The sequence below is a fragment of the Schistocerca piceifrons genome, chromosome 7 (assembly GCF_021461385.2).
Source record: "Schistocerca piceifrons isolate TAMUIC-IGC-003096 chromosome 7, iqSchPice1.1, whole genome shotgun sequence".
Lineage (NCBI taxonomy): Eukaryota > Metazoa > Arthropoda > Insecta > Orthoptera > Acrididae > Schistocerca > Schistocerca piceifrons.
This window is the reverse complement of record NC_060144.1, coordinates 209,787,275-209,801,159: the sequence shown is the minus strand read 5'-3', so window position 1 is coordinate 209,801,159 and position 13,885 is coordinate 209,787,275. Positions and strand designations below refer to the sequence as shown.

Below are 13,885 nucleotides of genomic sequence, written 5' to 3'. Positions count from 1 at the left end.
TTTAAAAATGGTACCAACAGCCACATTTACTGCTTTGGTTAAAATACTAGAAGAACATATAGATGCTGAGCACTTTCACATACAAAATATGATAAGTCAACGAATGACCCTCCCCCTGTTTTTTTATGGATAGTTACTAATTCTCATATTATATAAATTCCCCCTTCTATTCAGAAGTTTTGCATGCAGACAAATGCATCACCAATTACAGCTAGTATTGCTGGGGTGGCCACTAGATCAATTACTATAGGGGACAAAATTATGGTTGGCAGGGGAAGCCAAAGCATACATCAGATGTACAGGGGGACCAAGAGGTGTGCAGACATTTGCTGAATTGAAAAATTCAGTGATCTGCAGGACCTTTGCCTTTCGCGGACAAGTGCTCTACCATCTGAGATACCCAAGCACGACTCACACCCCATCCTCACAGCTTTACTTCTGCCAGTGCCTCGTCTCCTACCTTCCAAACTTTACAGAAGCTCTCCTGCGAACCTTGCAGAACTAACACTCCTGAAAGAAAGATGGTAGAGCACTTGCCCGCGAAAGGCAAAGGTCCGAAGTTCGAGTCTAGGTCCGGCATACAGTTTTAATATGCCAGAAAGATTCATATCAGTGCACAAACTGCTGCAGAGTGAAAATCTCATGCTGGAAACATCCCCCAGGCTGTGGCTAAGCCATGTCTCCGCAATATCCTTTCTTTCAGGAGTGCTAGTTCTGCAAGGTTCGCAGGAGAGCTTCCGTAAAGTTTGGAAGGTAAGAGACGAGGTACTGGCAGAAGTAAAGCTGTGAAGACGGGGCATGAGTCGTGCTTGGGTAGCTCAGATGGTAGAGCACTTGCCGGCGAAAGGCAAAGGTCCCGAGTCTCGGACCAGCACACAGTTTTAATCTGCCAAGAAGTTTCAGAGTACTAATAGCTTGTTCCCAACAAATAAGTAGGATTCTCAGCCACAAATGTAGTATCTCAGTGAAATAGGGCATTTTTCCAGATAGACTGAAATAAGCTATTGTTAAACCATTGCATGAAAAAGGGGATAGATTTGATGCTAACAACTACTGCCCAATCTCACTTCTGACAGCTTTATCCAAAATTCTTGAAAAAGTAATGTATTCGAGAGTAGCATCACATACTTGTAAAAATTAAGTTCTAACAAAATGTCAATTTGATTTTCAGAAAGGCTTTCACTGATCAAATATTAAATGCATTGAATAATCGAACATCACCCATTGGGATATTCTGCGATCTCTCAAAGGCTTTTGATTCTGTGAATCGTGGAAGATGATGTGACTTACCACAAACAGACACATACATACACACAAGATTCAAGCTTTCGCAACAAACTGTTGCCTCATCAGGAAAGAGGGAAGGAGAGGGAAAGACGAAAGGAAGTGGGTTTTAAGGGAGAGGGTAAGGAGTCATTCCAATCCCGGGAGCAGAAAGACTTACCTTAGGGGGAAAAAAGGACGGGTATACACACGCGCGCGCACACGCACACACACACACACACACACACACACACACACACACACACACACACACAGATATATACAAACACAAGCAGACATATTTAAAGACCTGCTATGTTGGACTTGGGTTGGTAGACGATGTGCACAAAGGTTAGGTGGTTGTGTTGCTGCCAAAACACGTTAGAGGACGGAGAAATTCGGGAAAATTTCGAAAAAACTGCGTGTAATATAGACTTGGGTTGGTGGACAAAAGATAGGATTTTGATCAGGAATACAGTGCCGAAAAGTAGCGTTTGGATACAAAATTAGTTTTGAATACTGGATCACTTTCCAATCTACCACACCACAGTATACACAAACTGAGTAGAAAAGCCAATCTTTAAATATGTCTGCTTGTGTCTGTATATGTGTGGATGGATATGTGTGTGTGTGCGAGTGTATACCCGTCCTTTTTTCCCCCTAAGGTAAGTCTTTCCGCTCCCGGGATTGGAATGTCTCCTTAACCTCTCCCTAAAAACCCACTTTCTTTTGTCTTACCCTCTCCTTCCCTCTTTCCTGATGAGGCAACAGTTTGTTGCGAAAGCTTGAATCTTGTGTGTATGTATGTGTCTGTGTTTCCATCGACCTGCCAGCGCTTTCGTATGGCAAGTCACATCATCTTTGTAACAAAGGAAAGCGCTGGCACGTCGATAGACACACAAACAAACACAAACATATATATATATATATATATATATATATATATATATATATATAAAATTATAATAGAGGGAAACATTCCACGTAGGAAAAATATATCTAAAAACAAAGATGATGTGACTTACCAAATGAAAGTGCTGGCAGGTCGACAGACACACAAACAAACACAAACATACACACAAAATTCAAGCTTTCGCAACAAACTGTTGCCTCATCAGGAAAGAGGGAAGGAGAGGGAAAAGACGAAAGGATGTGGGTTTTAAGGGAGAGGGTAAGGAGTCATTCCAATCCCGGGAGCGGGAAGACTTACCTTAGGGGGAAAATTTTGAAAGGAAGTGCTCCATCGCAGCGAGGCCCTGGACGTGTGGAATATTTGTGTATAAGGAAGTGGCATCAATGGTTACAAGGATGGTTTCCGGGGGTAACAGATTGGGTAAGGATTCCAGGCGTTCGAGAAAGTGGTTGGTGTCTTTGATGAAGGATGGGAGACTGCATGTAATGGGTTGAAGGTGTTGATCTACGTAGGCAGAGATGCGTTCTGTGGGGGCTTGGTAACCAGCTACAATGGGGCGGCCGGGATGATTGGGTTTGTGGATTTTAGGAAGAAGGTAGAAGGTAGGGGTGCGGGGTGCCGGTGGGGTCAGGAGGTTGCTGGAGTCAGGTGAAAGGTTTTGTAGGGGGCCTAAGGTTCTGAGGATTCCTTGAAGCTCCGCGTGGACATCAGGAATGGGGTTACCTTGGCAAACTTTGTATGTGGTGTTGTCTGAAAGCTGACGCAGTCCCTCAGCCACATACTCCTGACGATCAAGTACCGCGGTTGTGGAACCCTTGTCCGCTGGAAGAATGACGATGGATCGGTCAGCCTTCAGATAAGAATGGTGTCCCACAGGGTTCAGTCTTGGGTCCCTTTTTGTTCCTAATATATATTAACGACTTGCCACTCAATATTCACAAAGATGCAAAGCTAGTTCTTTTTTCTGATGATACAAGTATAATAATCACACCCAGGATGCAAGAATCAGCTGAGGAAATTGCAAATAACGTCTTTCAGAAAATCATTAAGTGGTTTTCTGCAAATGGACTCTCACTAAATTTTGAGAAAACTCAGTTTATACAATTCTGTACAGTAAGTGGCATAACACCATTCATGAATATAGACTATGAACAGAAGGAAGCCTGTTGCTAAGGCAGAATACTCAAAATTTCTGAGCGTTTGCATTGATGATAAATTGAATTGGATGAAACATCAATGATCTGCTGAAACAGTTAGGTTCAGCTATTTATGCTATTAAGGTTTTTGCAAATTTCTGTCATAAACATATCAGTAAATTAGCCTACTATGCCTATTTTCATTCACTGCTTTCATATGGCATCACATTTTGGGGCCTTTCGTCATTAAGAGAGAAAGTATTCATTGCACAAAGGTGTGTAATCAGAATAATATCTGGAGCCCATCCAAGATCACCTTGCAGACATCTATTTAAGGAACTCGGGATATTCACAGTACCTTCGCAATACATATATTCACTTATTAAATTTGTCATTAACAACCTATCCCAATTCAAAAATAACAGTGAAGTGCATACGTACAACACTAGAAGAAAGGATGATATTCACTATACTGGCTTAAATTTCACTTTGGCACAGAAAGAGGTGAATTATGCTGTCACAGAAATCTTTGGTCATTTGCCAAATAGTATTAAACAGCTGACAGATAGCCAACCAACATTTAAAAGCAAGTTAAAAGAATTTCTGAATGACAACTACTCCTACTCAATAAATGAATTCTTAGATATGAAGTAGTAATTGTGTACAAAAATTAATTAATTATTACTTGTGTAAAGGAAACTTACGTTAAAGTGACACGTTCCACATCATTACAAAATGTCGTGTCTATCTATGGAACAAAGATTAATGTATGAATGAATGTAAGTATGTACGTATGTAATGGCAAGCAGCACACTGGGCTGACATGGAATGTAAACTGTATGCATTGCAGCAACAATTCGCTTTATGTAACAGATTGCTGCGTAAGACAATGAGATTGGGGGCCGCAGGTACTAGTGCCAACAGAGCTAAAGGAGGACGTGCTGAAAGATGCATGTGATCACTTACTATCAGGGCATGGGGATTGTAGAACAATGAATAAGTGAGTAGTGGAAAGCTATTGGTGGAAGTCAAGGAAAGAAGATGCGGATTTGTCCAGAGGGGTTGTGTATAGGGGCGCAACAGGCAGATATGAGCCGTAAATTGATAACTTTGCAGAGGTTACCAAAAGACTGGAATGGGTGTCCTCAAGCCATTCAACAGGACTCCAGCCAGGAATAGATTTGTGCTGGCTTTTATTGATATTTTTTATAGATATTTGGAAGTGGTTGCAGTCCCTAATCAATAGGCAGCAATGGTAGTGCAAGAATTGGTGAACAGTTGGGTGCTTAAATTTGGGGTGCCAGAAACCACGATTACAGATCAAGGGACAAACTTTACGTAGGATTCATTAATGCAGCTGTGTAATTTGTTAAATGTTAGGAGGTTAAGGACAGGTCCACTGCACCCTTAGGATAAGGTTAGGAGGGAGAGGGTGCATTGCACAGCCTGAAGGATGTTGAGATATTATGTGAACTCACACAATAATGACTGGGATGTATACTTATCTTTCGTTATAAGCGCATATAATGCAAGAGGCCATTCTACTACAGGACTATCAACATATGAGGTAGTTTACAGGAGGCGTGTGTCATCACTGTTTGACAAAATTTAGCAAAGAATTGGCAGGGATGGGGAGTGAGTCAGGGATTCTGCTAAAACACAGAAGTCGGGAAGCATGTTCAAGGAGCAAACACTAGAGCTGTAGAACAACAAGAGAAATTGGGAAATCGTGTGAGCAGAGTACCATAGTACAAAGTCAGTCAGTGGCTAACCCCTCTGTTCTGAAAGGTAAAACCAAGAAATTTGTAATTCAATATCAGGGGCTATATCAGGTAACTGAAATATCACCACCACTACATGTCAAGCTTCAATTACCGACTCACACAGCTACTGTTCATATTGGATGTCCGAAGCTGTTTGAGGGTACTCCAGATGAGTTAATGCACATGTCGTCAGCTGTTGAGGGTAAAGATATGGGTAGTAGAAAGCTGGGGAAGCAGGGAGACCTGGCACAACCTCTGCGGGATCCATACAGATTTAGACCACGGAAATAGGAGAAAATAATTTAAGTTTTGTGTTATAATATTGCATTTTCTTTGGCATGTCTATGAGGTGGCAGACATTTCAAAAAAGGGAGTGGAGTGATGGGAGTTCCCTGTTAGTGTTACACTACTTCATCAGGAGCAGAGAGGATAAACTGTGGGTACTACCACTGGAAACTGGAGTACTTTCCACAGGGCAAGAGAATGTAGTATTCATAAGCCATACTGGGCACTGAAACTGACACTGAAAGCTTGGGAAATGTGTAATGAGGCGAGACTCAGATAATGGAAGCAGTGTCACGTATTGTACAGCGACGTGGATTATACATATGGGGTAGGTTATTGAAAGCGGTTATTGGAACTGTGGATGTTGGTGACATCCAGTAACTGAATGATACAATAGAGAGAGTAAGTAATGTGGCGAAGAGGAATAAGGCGACTGTGGACTGGCATACTACAAAGTTAACAAGCCTGGAACAACACACAGGTATTATGAAGGTTAGCAACAGAGATAAAGCACCTGATGAGAATGCCAAAAATACTGTAAATTAGGACCTCGAAGTTATGAAGGCTCGGGTAGATACTTTGGATAAGAGAATGTCAGCGGTGGGACTGTTGCAGTCTTCAGCTGATAGCTTATGGAATGCTAGGATAATGGTAACAGAGGTGCAAGAAGCAGTCTTACATGTGACACACGGGCAGCTCTGTCCAGCTCTGTTAATGGCAGATTAGTTCTCGATAAGAATGTAGACAGTGCAGGAGTTGCCACCAGAATAGGAACTCTTAGTTGAACCAGACAAAGCAAATCTACCACTGTATTACCACCTATCAGCAGTTGAGATTAAGACAGATCCAGCAAAATTATATGCACTAATATCATTTCTAACAATCAACAATTGTGTCAGGTTCAAACATGACAACATACATGCATCCCCATAAAAGTGGATATCCTTGCGGACATTTGTCCTGATCGTAGGTGGTGTTAGTCACATGGGGATGTCGCTAACCAAATTCTTACATTGTCAGAGGCAAGGGTTCCCATCTGCCCGACCCAGGTGTTGCATATGGGAATCTAAACATGCAAGATGTTATTGCCTTTATGTAAAGTAGGTCAGGATTGATCACGTGACATCCTGGAACCATGACTAATTCCAGCTAGCATGTCCACATTGGATTTATTCCGTAAATATTACTGAAGTGGTTGCAGAGGCAACGGAAAAAGCATGCGAAGTTCAGAAGAACGCGGAATCCCGAAGACTGGCTAAAATTTACAGATGCGCGAAATTTGGCACGGACTTCAATGCGAGATGCCTTTAATAGGTTCCACAATGAAACATTGTCTCGAAATTTGGTAGAAAATCTAAAGAAATTCTGGTCGTATGTAAAGTACACAAGCGGCAAGACGCAGTCAATACCTTCGCTGCGCAGTGCCAAAGGTACCGTTACCGATGACTGTGCCGCTAAAACTGAGTTATTGGACACAGTTTTCCGAAATTCCTTCACCAGGGAAGATGAATGGGCTATTTCAGAATTTGAAACACGAACAGCTGCTAGCATGAGTTTCTTAGAAGTAGATACCTTAGGGGTTGCGAAGCAACTCAAATCGCTTTATACGGGCAAGTCTTCAGGTCCAGATTGTATACCGATTAGGTTCCTTTCAGATTACGCTGATACAATAGCTCCCTACTTAGCAATCATATACAACCGCTCGCTCACCGATAGATCTGTACCTGCAGATTGGAAAATTGCGCGGTCGCACCAGTGTTTCAGAAGGGTAGTAGGAGTAATCCATTGAACTACAGGCCTATATCATTGACGTCGGTTTGCAGTAGGGTTTTGGAGCATATACTATATTCAAACATTATGAATCACCTTGAAGGGAACGATCTATTGATACGTAATCAGCATGGTTTCAGAAAACATCGTTCTTGTGCAACGCAGCTAGCTCTTTATTCGCATGTAGTAATGGCCGCTATCGACAAGGGATCTCAAGCTGATTCCGTATTTCTACATTTCTGGAAAGCTTTTGACACCGTTCCTCACAAGCGACTTCTAATCAAGCTGCGGGCCTATGGGGTATTGTCTCAGTTGTGCGACTGGATTTGTGATTTCCTGTCAGGAAGGTCGCAGTTCGTAGTAATAGATGGCAATTCATCGAGTAAAACTGAAGTGATATCAGGTGTTCCCCAGGGAAGCGTCCTGGGACCTCTGCTGTTCCTGATCTATATAAATGACCTGGGTGACAATCTGAGCAATTCTCTTAGGTTGTTCGCAGATGATGCTGTAATTTACCGTTTAGTAAGGTCATCCAAAGACCAGTATCAGTTGCAAAGCAATTTAGAAAAGATTGCTGTATGGTGTGGCAGGTGGCAGTTGACTCTAAATAATGAAAAGTGTGAGGTGATCCACATGAGTTCCAAAAGAAATCCGTTGGAATTCGATTACTCGATAAACAGTACAATTCTCAAGGCTGTCAATTCAACAAAGTACCTGGGTGTAAAAATTACGAACAACTTCAGTTGGAAAGACCACATAGATAGTATTGTGGGGAAGGCGAGCCAAAGCTTGCGTTTCATTGGTAGAACACTTAGAAGATGCAACAAGTCCACTAAAGAGACACCTTACACTACACTCGTTCGTCCTCTGTTGGAATATTGCTGTGCGGTGTGGGATCCTTACCAGGTGGGATTGACGGAGGACATCGAAAGGGTGCAAAAAAGGGCAGCTCGTTTTGTATTATCACGTAATAGGGGAGAGAGTGTGGCAGATATGATACGCGAGTTGGGGTGGAAGTCAATAAAGCAAAGACGTTTTTCGTCGCAGCGAGATCTATTTACGAAATTTCAGTCACCAACTTTCTCTTCCAAATGCGAAAATATTTTGTTGAACCCAACCTACATAGGTAGGAATGATCATCAAAATAAAATAAGAGAAATCAGGGCTCGAACAGAAAGGTTTAGGTGTTCGTTTTTCCCGCACACTGTTCAGGAGTGGAATGGTAGGGAGATAGTATGATTGTGGTTCGATGAACCCTCTGCCAAGCATTTAAATGTGAATCGCAGAATAATCATGTAGATGTAGAAGTGGCAGTAGTGAACTGCTACAAGCAAGGTTGACTTGCAGAGCTTAACATTTAGAACTGCATGGGAATGGAATAATTATTAACATAACAGACTGTGACAACAGACATTTCCATCTGTCAGCCTCTGTTACAGAGGAAACCAAATTAAACATTACACAGGAGCAGATGAATTGGCCAGAGAAGCCACTAGCTATCCTTCTAGTCAGAAATTTGACCTGCGTGAATGAAATGTTGCAGTCTACCCTGATCCTACCCATAAATTGGCTAATAAGCACACAAGCGGGACACATTCCAGTAGAGCAAATGCTATCATACACAAAGCAATATTGGGAGGAGCAGCAGTACACAATCAAGAAAATAAGTGTCACAGCCACAGGCATTGTTTTGGTGTTGTGTGTCTTTCGTGCAGCTTTTGTCTACCTTAGGCAGAGGACCACTCGCCGATGTGATCCTCCAGTGCATCAGATACCACTGAACTGGTTAACCTTTCGTACAAGGGATGCGAGAAACTGTGTATAGTAATAAGATAGCAGTATTGTAGTATACAATTAATTGTGATTCGAAAGACAAGAGGCCTTGAGTGGCATTAAAATGACCACTTACAGTACAAGATGCCATAAGGGTGCAATGATTAGATATTCATATAAATAGTTGTTTAGTGCTTTTGAATGATTAATGCTTATGAGGTAGCTTCAAAAGAGGATGGAGGTTTTGTGTAGTAGTATAACGATGGATGGGTGAGCAGATGGAGTAATAACTGTAGGGGGAATGTTGGACTTCTGAGCTCTGTTGCTTAATTTAACAGTAAAACTGTAAATAATATATGACATAACTATGTATGTGAAATCTTCTGTTGCAGAAAGGTCATGGGTTCAGACCCAGGATTTGTGTATTTCCATAAATGGGAGAAATGTATTGCAGTTGCTAATTTTGGCCAGTACAGGTGAGAAGTACCTCCATTACAGCCGCATGTGAAGCAAGCAAGGAGGTGCGAAGGCAAGCAAGCTTGTTTGTACCCCACAAAACCCCCGTACTGGGCAATTATGTTGACACTGCAGAAAGGTCATGCATCTACAGGGTGTTTCAAAAATAACCGGTATATTTGAAACGGCAATAAAAACTAAACGAGCAGCGATAGAAATACACCGTTTGTTGCAATATGCTTGGGACAACAGTACATTTTCAGGCAGACAAACTTTCGAAATTACAGTAGTTACAATTTTCAACAACAGATGGCGCTGCGGTCTGGAAAACTCTATAGTACGATATTTTCCACATATCCACCATGCGTAGCAATAATATGGCGTAGTCTCTGAATGAAATTACCCGAAACCTTTGACAACGTGTCTGGCGGAATGGCTTCACATGCAGATGAGATGTACTGCTTCAGCTGTTCAATTGTTTCTGGATTCTGGCGGTACACCTGGTCTTTCAAGTGTCCCCACAGAAAGAAGTCACAGGGGTTCATGTCTGGCGAATAGGGAGGCCAATCCACGCCGCCTCCTGTATGTTTCGGATAGCCCAAAGCAATCACACGATCATCGAAATATTCATTCAGGAAATTAAAGACGTCGGCCGTGCGATGTGGCCGGGCACCATCTTGCATAAACCACGAGGTGTTCGCAGTGTCGTCTAAGGCAGTTTGTACCGCCACAAATTCACGAAGAATGTCCAGATAGCGTGATGCAGTAATCGTTTCGGATCTGAAAAATGGGCCAATGATTCCTTTGGAAGAAATGGCGGCCCAGACCAGTACTTTTTAAGGATGCAGGGACGATGGGACTGCAACATGGGGCTTTTCGGTTCCCCATATGCGCCCGTTCTGTTTATTGACGAAGCCGTCCAGGTATGTAAAAATAAGCGTCGTCAGTAAACCAAATGCTGCCCACATGCATATCGCCGTCATCAATCCTGTGCACTATATCGTTAGCGAATGTCTCTCGTGCAGCAATGGTAGCAGCGCTGAGGGGTTGCCGCGTTTGAATTTTGTATGGATAGAGGTGTAAACTCTGGCGCATGAGACGATACGTGGACGTTGGCGTCATTTGGACTGCAGCTGCAACACGGCGAACGGAAACCCGAGGCCGCTGTTGGATCACCTGCTGCACTAGCTGCGCGTTGCCCTCTGTGGTTGCCGTACGCGGTCGCCCTACCTTTCCAGCACGTTCATCCGTCACGTTCCCAGTCCATTGAAATTTTTCAAACAGATCCTTTATTGTATCGCTTTTCGGTACTTTGGTTACATTAAACCTCCGTTGAAAACTTCGTCTTGTTGCAACAACACTGTGTTCTAGGCGGTGGAATTCCAGCACTAGAAAAATCCTCTGTTTTAAGGAATAAACCATGTTGTCTACAGCACACTTGCACGTTGTGAACAGCACACGCTTACAGCAGAAAGACGACGTACAGAATGGCGCACCCACAGACTGCGTTGTCTTCTATATCTTTCACACCACTTGCAGCGCCATGTGTTGTTGGAAATTGTAACTACTGTAATTTCGAAAGTTTGTCTGCCTGAAAATGTACTGTTGTCCCAAGCATATTGCAACAAACGGTGTATTTCTATCGCTGCTCGTTTAGTTTTTATTGCCGTTTCAAATATGCCGGTCATTTTTGAAACACCCTGTATGAACTGGCCCGCAGCACATTTCCACATCATTGAAACACAAAGGTATTGATCTATACAAGCCTGGACACAGTGTATTGGCACAACAAGTTTGCTATTAATAACTTTAAATGCCCTCCAATTCTAGCAGTTATGCTAAGCCTGGCAGCATCCCCCACGATATTGGGTCCACACAAGTCTCCACCACATCAAGGGCCAGCCACCAGACCGGTTCGCCTTTCTAAGTCTCATCTGTGTACATAATGATTGAGCTGACCCAGGCTACACAGTAGCAACCAAATTCCTGCCTTGGGGAGCAGCAGTTCACAGCCAGGTCAGTACTGATACCATGCAGCCACACAAGTGATGGTGGATGCCCATGAGAACTCTGTGGACGTTCATGTCACTGGCACTGCTCCCTCAAGGCCACATATTGCTAACTTGGGCACACACTGCCAAATGGGTAAACAGTGTTAGCCCAGCAGAACCTAGGCAGCAGAGGAAATCCTGCCGCCGCAACCTTCCAATATGAACGGCAAAGCACCATCAGTAAACCAAGCATATACAGGGGGCATATATACAGGCAACGCAGCACTTCAACATTTGTAACTCAAGACTAAATAAAAGATGTTATATCTTGCAGTAAGAGTTTTCTTAGTTACTCCTCCCCAGCACAACCACCTCCAGAACCTGCCACTCTGTCTCCAGCCACAGCAGCCCCACTCACCCCCTGGCCACTACAATTTATTGTGAACTGTAGAACCACTGCAATTTGATGTGTACAATACTGCTTAGAGGTGAATGTGTTAAAAATATGTAGTTATTCAATTCAAGCTTTGTAAAATGTATGTTTAATGTTTATGAACTGTTGTACATGTATAAAGTTAATAGTATACTGAATAATAGAGTAAATAAATGACAGTGCACATTAAATATGTTTATCTTGGTAACCATTAGGAATAGAGCTTCAGACGACTGCTCCTGTTATATCCCTGAATACTGACTATTCCTCCTGGGACATCCTTTACAGCTCAAGCACACACAGCAATTAAAAAAAAATAAAAAATTCTAAAAGAAATCTTGCCATATTCGAGGGGGGGGGGGGGGGGGGGGGGGGGAAGCCAACTATTTGTGAGAATTAATACTCTCACTCGCAGCAGTTTAAGCTGTGCTCTTAGTTTTCTGCATAGTCACACCCTTCAAAATGGCAATTTATTTGGAACAAATCGTATATTTTACATCAGTTACTAAGACAATCACATAAAACGTTTAATAACACACTGCTTACATCCTTTGCATCAAACTCACGACCTCATGTGTGACCTCACAGTTCAAAGCAGATAATACAGAGAAGGGCAACATGACACGAGGGAGTGTGTGTGTCAGAGACACTGAAGAAACTGAGCTAGCAGACTCTTGAGGATAGAAGTTGACTATCCCAAGAATGTCTACCAACAAGTTTCGAGAAACAGCTTTACATGATGACTCTCACAATGCATTATAACTCCCTACATACTGATCACATAGGGATTGAAGGAACAAGATTAGATTAATTACAGAACGTACAGGAGCATCCAAACAATCATTCTTCATGCCCTCCATACATGAGTGGAACAGGAGGAAGCTATAATAATTGGTACAATGGGATGTGACCTCTGCCAAATCAATTCACAGCAATTTGCAGAGTATAGATGTAGATGAAGAATTGGAATCACACACTAGAATTGACCCAAACATTACTGAATGATCAGCGAAATTAGCACTATCTGCGAGTCCAGAACAATAAAGTAACACTAAATAAATTAATGTAGCTAGCAGTTTCCACTGTTATCACTCTGCCGTCCGGCGACACCACAGTAGCGTCGTGCACAAAATAGCAGTCAACAGCCAGCGAAAACACAGTGGTGTCGCGAGCATAGTATCGCGCAACGGCCGGCAACAGCACATTAGTATCTTTTGCATTCTGTTGGTTTTTGTTTAGGTAACAATACGTTACAAACATCAACAAGTTTTGTTTTGTTTTTATAAGTACTTGTGCTCTTTCATCATGGCAGACTAAAGAGACAATACAATTATTTATGATGAATGCGCAAAGCAAAACTTGGAGATTGCCACTACATCGCATATGTCACATCATGATCCGGTTGATAGACTTTCCGGTCACATAAAGCAACACCAACTAATAGGCCTATGTATTTCCAAAATAAATAAACAAAAACGAAGACACTGCCCCACACACACACACACACACACACACACACACACACACACACACACACACACACACACACACGTGCAAGTCTTGTGGAGTTGCGTTACATCTCGGAGACTGTTTTGCTGCATATCATATGAAAGAGAAATACTAAGTACCAAAGACAATGCAAATAAATAAACATATGAAACAAATTTTGTATTTATTTATGAATGTATGTATGCCTTCAAAATTTCATGAAAGTAGGGAAACAGGACGAAGAACTTATGAGAACTAACAATGAGATCAGTAAAATGTAACAATTTATAATCTCCTGATAACGTCCAGAACGGCTGCCAACAAGCCAAGTAATACGAATTAGCGTTGCTGGCACCAAGCGAATACATTGATACGAAATGTGCGGACGGCAAAGTGTTGTTATTACAAATATTGTGCAGATTTCTGTCTGATAGCTAACTCTTGTTAAATGACAAAATTATATTTACAGCACTATCAGCTTATATAAGACGCGAGGGTTTTATTAGTAAATATTGACCACATTGGTAATAAATGTATGATGTATGTGATATCAGTGTCTATTATTTAAAATTGGATACATAACCTACATCACCTGTTTATCAAAAATCAGCTTG

The 13,885-nt window shown here is 42.1% G+C and overlaps 1 protein-coding gene across 4 annotated transcripts in view; it reads right to left on the bottom strand.

The window, feature by feature from the left end:
• LOC124804597 (cysteine--tRNA ligase, cytoplasmic) overlaps positions 1-13,885 on the bottom strand; it is an 83,312-nt gene that overhangs the window by 67,971 nt on the left and 1,456 nt on the right. The gene's annotated exons all lie outside the window — the stretch shown is intronic.